This window comes from Centroberyx affinis, unplaced genomic scaffold (assembly GCF_046629955.1).
Source record: "Centroberyx affinis isolate AG114_WGS23_722 - 3 ecotype Tasmania unplaced genomic scaffold, CSIRO-AGI_Caff_v1 ptg002554l_1, whole genome shotgun sequence".
Taxonomy (NCBI): Eukaryota; Metazoa; Chordata; class Actinopteri; order Beryciformes; family Berycidae; genus Centroberyx; species Centroberyx affinis.
The window spans coordinates 17,362-34,722 of NW_027280766.1; positions in this window are offsets into that span (position 1 = coordinate 17,362).

A 17,361-nucleotide genomic window follows, 5' to 3' on the forward strand; every position below is an offset into this window, starting at 1 on the left:
CGGAGACAGCCGCCGCCTCGCACCGGGTGACTGACTGAACCAACTCCAGCCTCCATCCGCAGTAATAACACAGAGTCAGTGGCTGGAGGGGCAGCATGGTGGTTTTGGTATAATGCCATTCTGTGTTCAGAATCTTATTTCTTATCTGTAGAAGTCGATGTCCTATATTTTTTTAATGCTATGCTTTCTGAACTATTGCTGCACTTTGGCTCCTTTTGTTAGGCAAGGCAAACTTTATTCATATAGCACATTTCATTCACAAGGCGAATTCAGTGTGCTTCATATAAAACACAAAAAACACAGAATTTGTCTGGTAGGATAACATTAAGAAAGAAAAAGAAAGAAAGAAAGAAAGAAAGAAAGAAAGAAAGAAAGAAAGAAATAAATAGGTAAGGATAATAATAAAAAATGGATTTTTTTTTTATTGTACTCCAGTATAGGAGGGAACCTCCATACCTATGATTTGCTGCATTCCATCATCGAAATTACCCTCTATGCCTATACTTATCAATCAATTTTTAGCTGTCCAGAGTAGCAAAGAATGGTTTGGTAACCAAATATTTGGTTGAGAGACATTAAAGTTTTGTTTTAAACTGTACTAGTTCGGTTTGATTGTATAATATTCAGTAAAGAATAAGGTCTGCAGTGCAGGACAGATGCAGACAAATGTATGAAGGGGACATCTATAGTGGCTGCCACTATACATGGATCTGCTCGATGTAAATGTTGCACCAGGGCTTTAGTACTTGAGTCTGGGCTCGGTCTCCACTTTCTCCACTCCACTGTCTCAGTCTCGCACCGGTTTTGACTCAGACTTCTCTTAGTCTCGGTATCTAAACATTTTCAAAGACACAGTATGTTTTTCTCCATCTGGTCCATCGTTGTTTATTTTCTCCCCAGCACCACAAACAATTTCAGAGATCACACCTGTGTATAGTTTATAATGATCCTCAAACTTGCATGCACTGATTAGTTAAAATCCTGTGCATTGATTAGTTGGATGTTGAAGGGTTTAGTACGGAGCTCCTGCAGATGGATCTACATCTCTGTTGATCCATAAGAAACACCTTAAGCATTATTTACATTTGGAAAAACATGTACACTGGTTATTGGTTATCTTGTCTTTGGTCTTTGGAATTGACTTGGACTTGATTAAGGTGCTGTAGACTACAGACCTCATTAAAACTGAATCCTGAATGAACGGACAGGAGTTTGTATCAGTGGCATTGGTGCAGAGACACATCAACAGATTGCATGGTGACACTGTACATACTGACACACAGGAAACACTTCTCCTGGGCCAGTTTCCGAATCACAATCTATCATTTGCCAGGTATAATAAATGTTCAGGATTTTGTGTTGGTGACGTCAGAACAAAGATTAACAGCAGCTAAAATACAACATTTATTTATATAGCACTTGTTTGAACAGTGTTTTACAAAAAGAATAAAAGATGCCTGGCAGAATGCAGATATTGAGAAAAAAGAAATAGTAGGACAATGGGACCTCATATACCATTCCAGATGACAATTCAAAACAATACAATAGACAGTAAACCATACATATTGCTGTGTATATATACACACATTCATTGTATTGTTGTGGATGGCTGTGTTGGGAGGGAAATGGGGCACATTGTATGGAAAGCATCACTTCTCAGTAACAGGTAATATTTGCTACACAGTTGATTGAGGCAACTGCACACTGCACTAATCTCCGCTTTGCAGGAGCAATCCCTTTTCCCAGTGTTGGGCTCTGCCATTTTATGGGGATCAGTTGAACTCTATTGAACACCGCTCTCTTATTGGCTGTGAATGGGCCAATGCCAGCCATCGAAACATTACGCTTGAGCAAGAATGCCTATAGTGAGAAGCCAACGAGATTCCTTGGCCGAAATCCAAGCCTTGATATAACTTTATGGAGACATCAAATAAAACCCTGTGCTTTGCTGTGTAGAAGGCCCCGGCCGCAGAAAATGCAAGGAATTTATTTATAGTCTCAATTCGCTTCCCACCCAAGCTGGGCTCTGCCTGGTCTTTTGGGATGTTTAATTGAAGCCCCGTCAGTTCCCATGTAAAGTTTTTCATTTGAGTAGACACTGTTTCAGGCGATGGGAGCGAGAGTGAGAGAAAAAAAAAAAAAAATTGCCTACACATGAAGACTCTATCAAAGCAGCCAGACAAGATATAGCACAGCGCCTCTGGGATGATCGCTGTCTGAATTAGATAGAGGTACATTCTCTGAAAACTCGCAGCCTAATTCCAAACCAATCCCTCAGCCACCATTTCAAAGCTCAAAGTTGATTTGATATTGCTGATTTTTTAAAAGGCTAGAAAGAGACTGGAGAACAAAAACCAGTTAACCAAGAAGAAAAAAAAAAAATAAATAAACAATGGATTTAGCTCATCCAAACTCCGGCCCTCGCGGCGCTGCAATTGGAAGTCAACAAGGCCCGAGGGAGAAGGGTCCGGGGATCCATTTGGAAGTGAGCCCGCAGTACCTTTGTGTCTCGTTGGCAGGGAGAAGTTGCCCTCCGGCTACAAGTCGAAACCACTCTTGCCTTTCCTTTGAGATGAGGCCTGTTGTTGTCGTCTATTTGTGTGGGTAGGGGAGCGTGCTAGTGACTCAGGCAGACAGTTGTAATTAAGGCTAGCCTCTCAGCCGGATGAGCAGCCAGAGATACAAACTACCCCCACCCCCCGCCCCATGCACATAAAGCATGGACGACTCACGTGACACGCAAGGTTTGTAGCCATATACACAGAGGCATGTGTGCAAGATGAAAGCGTTGGAAAATCTGTGTAATGAATTGAACAAGTAGGACACTACTCATTAGAGATGCATTTGTGTACGTGAGGCATAGCATAGGCGATTCATTATTTTCAGCCTCACAAATTTCTGGTGCAAGTCGGTGGAATCAGAGAGAGAGAGAGAACAGAGATGTTTGCAGTTAATACGGAGCTTTCAATTCAGCAAATCTATTTAGGAGTTGGTCAGGATGGGTGCGCAAACACGCAAACTCTGGATTATAAACATTTGCTTTACAAGGCTTCGGCTGCCTTTTTGTTGTCTCTTATTAAGTTGGCACACAAAGATGAAAAGGAATGTTCACATTTTCAAGAACTAGGGTGAGGTGGGGGGGGGGAGAAGAAACACATTTATGTCCCGTTGTGCCCACAAGCCAGTAGAGATAGACATGGAGAGGTGGGAGTAAGCAGGATAAACACAGCAGCGGGGAACACACTCGTGAACCAGATCTAAACATCTATTCTGTGTCTTTGTTTGCGTTTCATTCTTAGCTCTGTCGACTTTTTACATAATCTGTCCGCACTGCAATATCTGACAGACTTGTGAAGTTATTATCTTGTATCCAGACTTATCAAGCTTATTTTAGGATTTTTTTTTTTTTTTTTTTTTGTGAAATCATCTCACTGCACTGGCAGATAATTTCACCGGTTTCAACTAATTTGACTTTTTTTTTTTTTAGGATAATGTAACTTGTTTCAGGACATTTACTTGGTGAAAGTGAAACTGTCTTGGAGAAAGTTTCTTGTTTCATTGTTTCATAATGATCTCATGAAAGGAGTCATTTTGGCATGTATCAAGTGAAATTTATCAAAACCAGCAAGATTATCTGCCAGTGCAGTGAGATAATTTGACTAAAAATATCACAAAATAAGCTTGATAGGTCTGGAAACAAGTTAAAATCTCTTGACAGCTTTCCATTTTCTCCACTGTCAACAGATTTGGTAAGAATCAATAACTTTGCAACACTAAGAAGTAAACAAAGACCAGTATTAGTTGTGCGTACCCTGTTTGTACCCTGATGGCTGGTGTGTATCTGTCATAACCCAGTTCCCTCTCTCACCCCCGGTCCGCTCTGCCCAGATTGCACCGTCGCTCGGCCCGCCCGAGGCTCCAGTGAATAGACAACTTCCTGTAGTTTAGGGCCGTGATTAACCGGCCCCTTTATGCTCCCGAGCCCCCGCCGCTTTTGTCATCGGTACGCCTCACTTCCCCCTCACCGGGAGTGCAGCGGAAAAGACAACAGAGAGCTCCCAGGCCTACTCAAACACACAAGCGCAATCATGTCCACCCGCCATTGTTCCCCCGCTCTCCTCCATTGTGGTTTTTAAAGAGTGGTAGACTGAGGACCTCATTGCAATAAAACTCTCAACATGTTTAGAGCCCCACGGCCCCCTTTTCTGGGCCGGGGCGTTGCCTCCAATTACGATGCTATTGAGACCCCTCTTCTATAATTACGCACCAGCCTTCTTCCACATGGCTCTCAAAGAGGACCCTCTGTTTAGCATGAGAATCGCCCGAGCCACGTTGTTAAAGTCAGCTTTTGTTTGGCCGTATGCGAGCGCAGGGGCCGAATGAGCCGCCGTCCCTCTAAATATGAGATGGATGCAAAATAGATTCGGTTGCAATGCGTTTTGTTTTGCAGAGGCGCCTGTTCTCCAACTCAAGGACATGGGGATAACGAGTGCACAGCTCCGAGCCTTTTCAAATCATGGTTTCAATTATCTTTTGTTAAAATTTACATTTGCAATTATATTTGCGGTAGATTTACAAGTCAGGGTGTTTTTTTTTTCCCAGGCAAGCAGAGTGACATCCCGTTTTCTTTTAAATACAACCGGGTGAGAAGACAAGGACTGTAATCACTGCATTGGAAAGTAGTTAGTGTGTTTTGATTGCCTGGCCTAATTGGTGGCAAAACACACACACCAACCAACCAAGATGTCACAATGTAATTATCACAGAGGCATTATACCCAGGCTCAGCCAGTGAAGGCAGCTTTCAAACAGTTTTGCATTTTAACATTACCTTGAACAGAAATTCCTGTGCATGGAAATGACATTCTGTTGTATACTTTTACACACATTTACCGTGCTCAGGAGTGATATGTGGGTTAATCAAATTCAAGAAATAAAGTACACAACCGAATGTACAAAGTAGTCGCTACCCTACTTACATTCACCATGGTGCCAGCTTAGCATGATGCCAAATTTCCAAACCAGTGGCTGTGCAGTACCATGAACAACATTTCCAACTTCAGCTGCATTTTATGAAACCTGTTGTTGACTTTGCATCACTCTGCCCACTTAACCTTACTGTTCCACACTGTGACGTGTTGGAGACAGGTGGGAGCCTCAAAGCTATTTTTCACTTTCTAGTTTCCATTACCTGGGGGGGGGGTGACACACTCTGCCCGGCCCGCTACTAACACAAGCAACCTCAGATATTTGATATCTAACATCTCTCAGATATAAAGCACGTGGGGAGTTTTTTGTTGGTTTACATTTGTAACAGTGTTTATTCAACCCCCCTCCCCCTCCTCATGTTTTTAGTTCCATCCACAAATAAGTTGGCACCACAACAAATGCACTACCAGCCTGATTGAATGTACTATGTTTTTCATTCTCTTAAAGCCATTTAGATCTAAAGGCGTCTGCTTAAATGCAATTGAAATTTGTTTTTTAGACAAATATAAATAGTGAAGTTGATGCCTATGTGTGAATTTCTTTCCAAAGCCTTTGCCTTTCCATCAAGGCAAAGGGCGGCTACTTTAAAGAATCTAAAATATAAGATAGTTTTGATTTGTTTACACTTTTTTTGGTCACTGCATAATTCCATTTGTGTTATTTCATAGTTTTGATGTCTTTACTATTATTCTAAAATGTGAAAAATAGTAAAAATAAAGAAAAACGTGGTGTCCAAACTTTTGACTTTTGGTAGTGTAGATGTATATGCAAATGCAGTTGGTGACAAGGCAGCAATAACTATGTAAATGTTTGTGTTCTCTATTGATTTGTATTGTGGGAATGGATGTGTACGGCCCTGACTCAACCACATGTGAGCCCAGTATTATGTGTCTATATGAATAAAATGTGATACTTAATTGATCAGTGAAGGTATAACATTATATTTTCGTTCCCTCAGAGCACAGAGTCAGCTACACAGCAGCTGTTAGGGATTCAGTGTGTTGCTCAAAGACACTTCAGCAGGGCGGATGCTTGCTGTCACATGGGCTCCTCACCACACAAACACACCCTGCTGCCCTGCCTCAGGTCAGTGATGGCTGGAAAACATTTTGGTAAACTTTAACCCACGGCATGATCTCCAGTGAGGGTTCAGCACAGATAATAACACAATAAAAGCCTCTCCTCTCAAAAATGCCTCCGCTCACACACTGACAGAGAGGCAAAGAGCAAATCAGCTCTTGTGTGACTGGAGGGTTGCAAGCTTGGATTCCTGAACCGCCTGGAGCAAATGTGTGGAGGGAAAGTGAAAGACTAACCCTTAACCACACTTTTTTTTTTTTTTTTTTTCTTTTTCGATTTTTTGGGGGGTTATTTTCGCCTTTATCTGATAGATAGAAATAGAGATAGCCAGTAAAGCTTGGGAGAGAGAGGGGGATGACATGCGGCAAAGGTCTTGGGTCGGATTCAAACCCACGAATCCGACCTACTGCCGAAGTGTCCTTGAGCAAGGAACTCAGTCTCCAACTGCTAGTGGAGCTACTCAGTGACGCAGCCAGTTTCCTTTCGGCGCCCATGTTAACCGATTTGACCGTTCAGACCGGCCGGCTCGCGATCTGGAGCGCCAGTTTCGGCATCTGGTCTATTTTTTCCATGAGCCGCGGCGTGCATTTCACAGGAAAACACCATAGATGGTCATATCTCCATTATGTCACCACAGAAGCACAAATATATTAAATGATCAACTTACCAGGGTCTTCACTGTTGTTGTTGATGAATCCATCTGCACTGATGCAAGTTTTAAATGCAACACATTGTAGGATGATGATCTATCTGGTTTTGAATTATCACTTGCTTTTTGAAAATTGCGTCTGTTATTGAATTACCACAAAAGTAAACAAGGATACATGTTTAGGTTTGTTGATTTATAGGCTACTTAATTTATTTAGGCCTATATGTCATTATTTAAAGAGACAGAGAGAGAGGGAGGGAGAGAGAGAGAAAGGGAGAGAGAAGGGGAGAGAGAGAGGGGGAGAGAGAGATATATAGGTCCCCTAGGCTTTCCTAATTATTGCCTGATCACGACGAAGTCACGACTCTTGCTGAGAAAACAAACAAATAAACATGACAGCTCTGATATGGGGGAGTTTGTGAAGAAAGGGGGAAATTAAGAAGATGGAAGATGGAAAATATAAAGTTCATCCCTGATGTGGAAAAGTACAGTGAGCTGTCAGCAGTGTCAGCAAGGACAGCAGTGAACAGATGAAGCTTTGGTGGCGATTGGAGCACAATGTCAGCAGCCTACAGCCTGTTTCCTCCTCCTGTAGACCAGGAGAGCTGCTGGTCCGGCGCGGAGAAATGCGCTTCCTGTGTGAACAACCCAACTGTGACTCGCGCACGAAATCGCAGTACTTGGCCGCTACACGTCCTGTGTGAACACGGCGTAAAGCTCCATTCACACTGCAGCTGAAAGTGACCCAACTCTCATTTTTTTTCCCCCTCACAAGTGACTCAGATCTGATGTTTTCTAATCAGCCTGAACAGCAAAGAGCTGCATGGAGTCACATTTTTCAATTCCGATCTGAACCACATGGATATGTGCTACAAAATCGGATCCCGAGGCGCGCAACCTACGTGCGACTTTTATTTGAACGCTCAAAGCGGAATTTGTCAGTGTTGCCATGACAATGAATAAATCTGTCGTCAATTACCTGAGACAGCTGACAGGACAATGAGACACAACAGTGGAAAGAAAGCCAAATAGCCGACTTGGTTGGTGTTTAGGGAGACGCTTTAATTCAGTCCAAACTCGAAGACACATGCTGTAACTGAAATGTGGTTGAAGCAAAATGGGATATGGCTGCATTTGTTATTGTTACTCTGCACGTGTGCCTTGTTGACATCGCTATCAGTTTATATTGATATGGAATATGGGTTACATCCCAGAATAGATATGAACAGTCATCCAAAAAAATGTACTGCACCTGGGAAGCTCCCATATGTGTGTGTGTGTGTGTGTGTGTGTGTGTATCTGTATGAATGTGAAGCAGGGTGGAAAAAAAAGCCTGCATGCTCAGCAAACCTTCCTGGGGAAATACAGGTTAAAAAAAACCCACAGCAGACATCATCACTTTCTGGCCCATCCTGTCAAAAAAAAAAAAAAAAAAAAAGACTGAGTCAGACGGCTAGAGATGGTCACTCCACTCTCTCCTGAGACATTCTTGGGACACACACACACACACACACACACACATACACACACCACCGTCACAGGCTTCCAGTATTCGCCAACTGTAGCATATCGATCCCAAGCTGTTTTCACCCTAAACCCGTGGGAGCCCCTCTGCACCCCGCATGGGCCCCTCGCTCCATGCCACCCCCCCCCCCCCCCCCCCCCCCACTCCACCTGACGCTCCCAGACTTTACACACACACACACACACACACACACACACACACACTGTCTCAGCATTGAAAAGAGTTTGCACAAGGATGGAGAATGGGAAGGAGGGAGGTGAGAGGAGGTGTGTGTGTGTGTGTGTGTGTGTGTGTGTGGTGGGGGTATGGGGGCGGGTGGGACAAGGGGGCTCCCCCTCGCTCACACCTTTGTCTTGGGCTAATTCCACCATCTCCTCCCCGAGAAAAGGACCCCCACTCACCCATGTTTACAAAGGGCCCCTCAAGCGTGACCCCTCATTATGTACGGCCCCTCCCCTTACAACAGTGACAGGCCCCCTCAGGGCATCAAGCATCACAGCAACAGAAAAAAAAAACCAAAAAACAATTCGCACAAACCACATTTGCATTTGATTTGATTATCCTTCATGGTTGATTCATGGCCCTGTGAGCTTCTGTTGGGGAGCGTTTACACAAGGGGTCAGCCCGGCACACTTATTTACGCAACCCAAATTCCTCAAGTCTCAGCAAAGCGGGTGTCACTTTCATCTGTGAGCACTTTTTTGAAATAGTTTGTGTTACATGTACACTGCTAGATTTCATGTAATCTACAAACAAGGAGAGAGAAACTGCTTAAGATGCAAAAAGAATAAAACTACTACTCAAGCTTTAAGACTCATTGATAAATATGTGCCTACTCAGCTCTAGAAACAGAAGAGAAGGCTACTATATGATGTGCATTCAATGGCAAAATCTCCTTATTTGGCTTTTATTCAAATTACAACTACATGAGGGAATTTGTAGCATGGGTGACCCCGGTGGAAATCAAACCCCTCACCCAGGTCACTGGAGGTCCATTCATTTCCTATAGAGTTGAGCAACCAGGGAAAATTGGCCGATGTGTGGAAATAAAGTTGGCCGTGGCTGAGTATTTGTGGTCACTGGATTCAGATTTTCATGCTTTGTTGTTTCCCTATTGATGTGATTTTGTTTCATGAACAATAGTCCCGCCTGGTGAGTGCAAAATGGACGAGAAGTTGATTCCAGCCATTCAAAGCTTCCCAGTTCTCTTTTTGAAAGACAACACAAATAAACATCTAAAAAACGATGCTTGGAGAACGGTTCCATAGTTTGGGTCAATGGTAAACTCTGAAGTTATGTTATTGATTCTCTTCTGTTTAATTTCAATCGATGCTACCTAATTAGCGCTTGTTAGCGAGCTATGTTAACTTACCAAAACAATGTAATGTTAAGAACGGCAATCCCAAACCAGTGAAAAACACATGATTTGCCTGTTCAAAACTTTGTAGCTGCAGACCGCTGCATAGATGCTATTGGAGCTTCTCACAGTGTGAACATGGTGTTAGTGTCTTGCTCTGCCCATGTGAGTCATCCAGGGACTCAAACCCAGTGTTAGTGCCATGCTACACCTATTTGTGGGGCTCATAGTAATCTTAGGCAGAATTTTGGACACCCCCCCATAATGTTCTTTATTTTTATATGTTCTTTATTTTTATTTCTTTAAGTAATTATATAAGTGATTTCAGCAAATTGTTTATCATATTCCCTTATAAGGTCTGTTGAAAACAATTGAATTGCACGCAGGCACGCGGGGGCAGCCCTGGGGCCTTGTTGGAGAGGTCCTTGTCATGTGCGTAGTTAATTGACCGATAGCCACAAGTGTGGAGAGATGCAGTTGACTGTGTGTTGTAATCCGCGTTGACCCGGGAGGAATAAACGTTTTAAAAACATACGCGCGCCTGGACATTGATTTATCCAAGTGTGTTACAAAAATTGGAGGCACCGCTGGGATGTTTGACACCGCGACGGAGTGATATCGCCAAATTAGGGACTGCAATTGCCGACGGGAGCGCACGATTAAGGAGGCGCGGCTGCACACGGGACAATGGATCACGAAGAGTTGGCAGAGAAAGTGTCACAGCGACTATGGCTTCTGCAACTGGATCAGTTGAAGGAGGTGTGTATCCGTGCAAAAATCCCTATTGGAAATGTCACCACAAGGCGAGTGTTAATCAAGTTAATAATGGATTCAATGGATAGCATCATTAATGATGAAGAAGAGGATGTAGCTATGCACTATCTTCATACATTGCTAAAATTAGTTCAGCAGCCAAGTGAAGGTGACGAGAATATGTCTTTTGAGGAGGAGGATGTTCATGATACACAGATCAGTCAAAATGCATCTGAAGAGGCAAAATTGCAACAAAAGTGCTCAGAGCTCCAAATAAATAACCAAGCTCTGCAAGATGAACTGAGGAGACTGAATGAGAAAATGGGTAGCACTGGTTCAAGCCAAGCATCAGCCCAACAAAATGTTTTGACCATGCAAGGAAATAGACTTCCAGAAGTGACAATTAGAAGAGAATTCAAGATTAGTGGTCAAATTGGGGAGAGGGGTCAAAAAGAGAAACTCTCATTCACAAACCTGATGCATCAGATGGATAGAGGGCTGAGTAAAGGGCATAGTGAAGATGAAGTAGTTGAAGCTGTGGTCAAGGCGATCAGTCCAGGTCTGAGTCTACGTGATATGCTGGAGATTAAAAGTGACCTAACTCTCCCCCAATTAAAGACCATATTAAAGGGACATTTCAAGGAAGATAGTTCCAGTGACTTGTATCACAAGCTAGTGAATATAACGCAAGACAGTCGTGAATCCCCACAAAACTTCCTGTTTAGAGCAATAGAGTTAAAGGAAAGGTTGTTACTTGCCTCCAGGGAAGCAGGGTCAGATGAACAGTACAGCCCAGAGATAATACAGAGAAAGTTTCTGAGGTCAGTTAGTACAGGACTGGCAAGTGACCATATCAAGTTTCAACTTAAGTCTTACCTTGATGATCAGACTGTGACAGATGAGACACTCATAGATCAAATGAATGAAGCAGCTAGTGTGGAGTCAGAACGGCAGTCAAAACAACGGAAAAGTGCAGGCAGTAAAATTACAAAAGTTAATGAACTGCAGGCAGAGACCCAGATCCTTAGCCAGAATAGGGGTGTGTCAGAGGTGATGGTAGGGGGGCAGGGACAGCCAGCTGAAGTTGTTAAGCCTAAGAGTCGCAAAGCACCAGTTGTAAATACTTCAAGAGACACTGAACTGTATGAAACAGTCCAACTATTGAGAGAAGAAATGGCTGAAATAAAAAAAAGCTTGAGCAACAACCAAAGACCCCCCACCACCCAAAGATGGAACTCTAGGAGAGGATGTAAAGCCTGTCAGGACAATGGAACTGATGACCAGTGTGCACATTGTTTTAAGTGTGGACAATCAGGACATTTTTCAAGAGGATGCAGAGGGCTGAGGAAGCAGTCCAGCACACCTGATGGGGTAAACATTAAAGTCCACCATGTGACACCACCAACATCATTACCTCCAATCCAGAATGAACCAAATGACAAAGTGCATGAACTCCTCTGTGAAAGAATCAGGCAACTGGAGGCAGAGTTGGAGGAAAAGGACAAAACACAGCAGACCTTGAGTGCTACATATGCTAGTCACCTCCTCTTGCGTCGCCAAGCCAAGCTCCAGGCACTTATTGGAAAGAAGTGCATAGTGGATTGCACCTTTGAGGGAGTCGCCACAAAAGCACTATGGGACACAGGTTCACAGGTAACCATCATCAATGAGAACTGGAGGAAAATCAACCTTCCCCACATTGAGTTACATCACCTGGAGGAACTCCTGGATGAAAACGAGGCACTTGTGGGTAAAGCGGCAAACCAAACAAGCATCCCCTTTGCTGGCTGGGTGGAACTGAAGTTTAAGCTTAGCTCAAACAAAGGCCCACAACCTGAACTGTTGGTACCTGTGCTTATCTCAAACGAGCCAGGAGTTGCAGAGCCACCAATAATTGGCTATAATGTCATTGAGCAGTTGATAATGAATGGAATGGAGCAGCACCCCGATGTTACACCAGTTGTGGTAAGAGAAGCTTTCTCTATTGACTGTAAAAAAGCAGAAGTGCTGATCCAGTTAGTTAAGTGCAGCGACCAGGATGATAGGGAGGGAGTGGTGAGAGTTGGGCGGCAAAAGACAGTGATCCAATCAGGTCAGACACAAGTGGTAAAGTGCAGTGTAAGGATAGGTCCCCTTGACACAAAGCAGGAAGTTCTATTTGAACCAGGGGATACATCAATGTGGCCAGAGGGGCTAAGTATTGCTGAAACAGTAGTCTGCCTGCAGAAAGGAGGCTGGTCCAGAATTACCATTCCTGTTACCAATGATGGCAACCACAATGTAATTCTCACTCCACGTACAGTGCTAGGTCAGATACAGCAGGTTAAGGCCATATACCCAGCAGATGCCAGACCAGTTAGTGCTGACCAGAAAAAAAATGAGAATGTTAAAATTGTGGAAAGGAATAAATCGAGTTGTAACGACGAAAAGAAACATGAATCAGAAGAACAACACAAAGATGAGGAATTGTGGGACCCTCCCGTGTCTACCGACCATCTGACACCAGAGCAGCAGATAAAGGTGCGGGAGGTACTACGTGCAGAGTGTGGTGCATTCTCCAAGGATGAACATGATGTAGGATGTATCCCATCATTGCAGCTGAAAATCAGACTAAAAGACTCAACACCGGTAAGACGCACCTACACATCAGTACCCAAACCACTACACAAAGAGGTTAAGGAATATCTGGAGGACCTCTTGAATAGGGGATGGATACAGAAATCCCGGTCCCCATATTCCTCACCAATAGTCTGTGTGCGGAAGAAAGATGGGACTTTACGTCTGTGTGTGGATTATCGTGAGTTAAATCAGAAATCCATTCCTGACCGTCACCCCATACCCCGGGTACAAGACATGCTGAATAGTCTGAATGGGAGTGCATGGTTCTCTGTTCTCGATCAGGGGAAAGCATACCATCAGGGGTTCCTTGATGAAAACAGCAGACCACTCACTGCCTTTATAACACCATGGGGCCTTTATGAGTGGATTAGGATCCCCTTTGGACTGTCCTCGGCCCCAGCAGAGTTCCAGCGTAGTATGGAGGAGTGTCTTACTGGGCTGAGGGACGAGACATGTCAGCCATATTTGGATGACAATCTTGTGCACAGTAAGACATTTGAGGATCACCTCAGTGACATGAAAGAGGTCTTACGTCGCTATCAAAAAGATGGTGTAAAGCTAACAGCCAAGAAGTGTGAAGTGTTCAAAGACAAAGTCAGATTCTTGGGAAAGATTGTATCCAAAGATGGCTACACTATGGATCCTGTTGAGTTAGCACCAGTACAAGCACTGAAAGACCGCAAACCAGCTAATGTAGGAGACTTGAGGAAAATGCTTGGATTTATATCCTACTACCGCCCATACATTCCAAACTTTTCACGAATTGCCAAGCCATTATACAGCCTATTATCAGCTGAGGGAAACCCAGGGACTGGCGGCCAAGTAAAAGGGATGATGAAAGTAGGGGGAAAACAAAGTAAATCAAACCAACTACCATCAAGCCGAGCCATTACTTGGACAGAGCAACATCAGGAAGTCCTGTGCCAGCTTATTGAGTACCTGCTACATCCACCAATTTTAGGTTACCCAGATTTTGAGAAATCATTTGTGCTGCATTGTGATGCATCTCAAGAGGGGCTTGGTGCGGTATTGTATCAGAGACAGCAAGGTAAGCTTGTTGTCATCGGTTATGGATCAAGGACATTAACAGCTCCAGAAAAGAACTACCATCTCCATTCGGGGAAGTTAGAGTTTTTAGCCATGAAGTGGGCAATTTGTGAAAGATTCCGAGAGTATCTTTATTATGCCCCGTCATTTGTAGTTTATACCGATAACAATCCTTTGACATATGTTTTAACCACAGCCAAGCTCAATGCTACAACGCACAGGTGGGTGGCAGAGCTCGCGGATTTTGAGTTCTGTATTAAATATCGACCGGGGAAGGTTAATGGAGATGCAGACGGCTTATCCCGGATGCCCCTAGACATGGAGCAGTACATGCGCACATGCTCGGAGGAAGTGGAGCCAGAAGTGATAGCCACTGTAACCCAAGCGCTTCATCTGGAGTCTCAAGAGCATGAGCCCTGGATGTGTCCTGTCACTATAGCTACGGCCTGTGCTGATGTAGAGAGTGAGCGAGTAACATCACCAGTAGCAGAGATATCCAGGGAAGACTTGAGAAGAGCACAGGAAAAAGACCCCATCCTTGGAAAAGTAAGAGAGTATGCCATGACCAAACAGTGGCCCAAGCTGAAACTCAGAGATCGCCGTGATGATATCACAATCCTAATAGGAGAGAGAAACAGGTTATATGTTGACAAAGATGGCATCCTACACAGAAAGACAGCTACACGATCTCAACTGGTGTTACCGAAAACATTCCACCAACTGATCTACCGAGAGCTACATGAGGAAATGGGACATCTGGGAGTCGAGCGGACACTCAACCTGATCCGTGATAGATTCTATTGGCCTCATATGCAGAACGATGTGGACCACTATGTGACAAAGGTGTGCAGCTGCCTGAAACGGAAGCGTCCTAACAGACCAACAAGAGCACCGCTGATCAATGTGGTAACCACATATCCCTTCGAGATGGTGTCCATAGATTTCCTGCATCTAGAGAGTTGTAAAGGGGGATATGAGTACATATTAGTCATTATGGATCATTTCACAAGATTCGCACAGGCATATGCATGTACTAACAAATCTGCTAAGACTGCTGCTGAAAAGATCTTTGGTGACTTTGTACTCAAATTTGGATTTCCAGCCAAGCTCCATCATGACCAAGGCAGGGAGTTTGAGAATAAACTGTTTGCCAAGCTGGAAGAGTACTGTGACATCCAAGGTTCACATACAACACCATATCACCCAGCAGGCAACGGTCAGGTTGAAAGATTCAACCGTACACTAATCTCCATGCTGAGAAACCTGCCAGAAGAGGCAAAGTCAGATTGGAAGAGCTCCTTAGCTAAGGTAGTGCATGCGTATAACTGTACGCGTAGTGAAGCAACAGGATTTGCCCCATACTATCTGCTCTATGGTAGGAACCCACGGCTTCCTATTGACATCATGTTCAGCCTGACACCCAGTGATAAGAGTAGTTCTCACAGTGAATATGCCGACAAGTGGAGAAGGCGGATGGAAGAGGCCTACAAATTGGCATCAAAAACGTCTCAGAAGGAGCAAGGCCGAGCAAAGAAACATTATGATAGGAAGGCATATGGAGTGGATCTACAACCTGGAAGTAGAGTGCTAGTGCGCAACTTCTCAGAGAGAGGCGGCCCGGGAAAGCTCCGGTCCTATTGGGAGAGGAGGGTCCATGTAGTGGTTGAGAGGAAGTATCAGGACAGCCCAGTCTATGTAGTACGGCCTGAGCAGGGCCCAGGAAAGATTCGAGTCCTCCATAGAAACCTGTTGCTGCCCTGTGACTTTCTGCCTGTGGAAAAGGATATCAAACCTGAAAAAAAGAAAACTGAAAAGAGGAGGACACAACAAAAAAATCACAAAGAGAGGATGACTGTGAGTAGTTCTGAGGACGAAGGTGAGTGGAGATTCATCACAGCTTCAACTAAACCTCCTAATGGTACCAGAGGCCAGCTGAGGGCAGAAGCAGAGGAATTCCAGCCACAATCAGCTCTCAGGCAACAATCCTCTAGAAACAGTGCAGAATGTCCAAGGGAGGATGGTGACTGCAATATGGAGCCACAGCAGAGTTGGGAGGAGACAGCCATAGAGGAACCACTGAGGGAGGTCAGGGAGACAGCAGCTGAGCGAGTGGCGTCATCTGATGAAGCAGACGAGCCAGTGGCGTCATCTGATGAAGCAGACGAGCGAGTGGTGCCATCTGATGAAGCAGACGAGCCAGTGGCGTCATCTGATGAAGCAGACGAGCGAGTGGCGTCATCTGATGAACCAGATGAGCGGATGGCGTCATCCCATGAAGCAGATGAAAGAGACCCTGAGCTACAACCTCCCTCTGGGAGAAAGTATCCTTTGAGAATCAGAAACCCACCCAAGACACTCACATACACTACGTTAGGTCAGCCATCAGTCATGCATAGACACAAGTAATGCTCAGTTCAGTAATGTTCAGTGGTTACTGGGGACCAAGTTAGAGTTTGCTGGAGAGTTACGTTTTTGTTATATTGACTTCATGTCCAGAAGTAGAAACACCAGAAACCGGACCATTGACACATATATATGTACAAATAGGGTGTGTACTAATATGTTGGGGGTCTGCATTATGGGTTATGGTGTAGGAACACGGGTCATAACCTTTCAGTCCGAGGTACATTCCCTGCAAAGCAGAGTGGTAGTTTCAGGTGTCACCTGGCCAGTGATGCCTGTTACTTAGACATGGCATGAAAGGGGAGATGTTTGCCATGTTAAAGACTGTTGATGAACAAAAAAAAAAAAGTATCCTGAAACAGAGACTGACTCCCATCCCTACCGCCATGGCTCATCTGTTGAGGACAGATACTGGGACATATGTAATGTCGGGACGACATTAATTTTGGAGGGGAGAGTGTGGGGCTCATAGTAATCTTAGGCAGAATTTTGGACACCCCCCCATAATGTTCTTTATTTTTATATGTTCTTTATTTTTATTTCTTTAAGTAATTATATAAGTGATTTCAGCAAATTGTTTATCATATTCCCTTATAAGGTCTGTTGAAAACAATTGAATTGCACGCAGGCACGCGGGGGCAGCCCTGGGGCCTTGTTGGAGAGGTCCTTGTCATGTGCGTAGTTAATTGACCGATAGCCACAAGTGTGGAGAGATGCAGTTGACTGTGTGTTGTAATCCGCGTTGACCCGGGAGGAATAAACGTTTTAAAAACATACGCGCGCCTGGACATTGATTTATCCAAGTGTGTTACATATGCAAGTGTGTCTGAGTGTTTCAGTGGCGTATGTGACAGCTTTTCAGATGAGCATAACCCTTAAGAGGGGTTCAGTGGTATCTGAAAGTGGTTCAGTAGTGCATATGAGTATAACGCATTTCAGT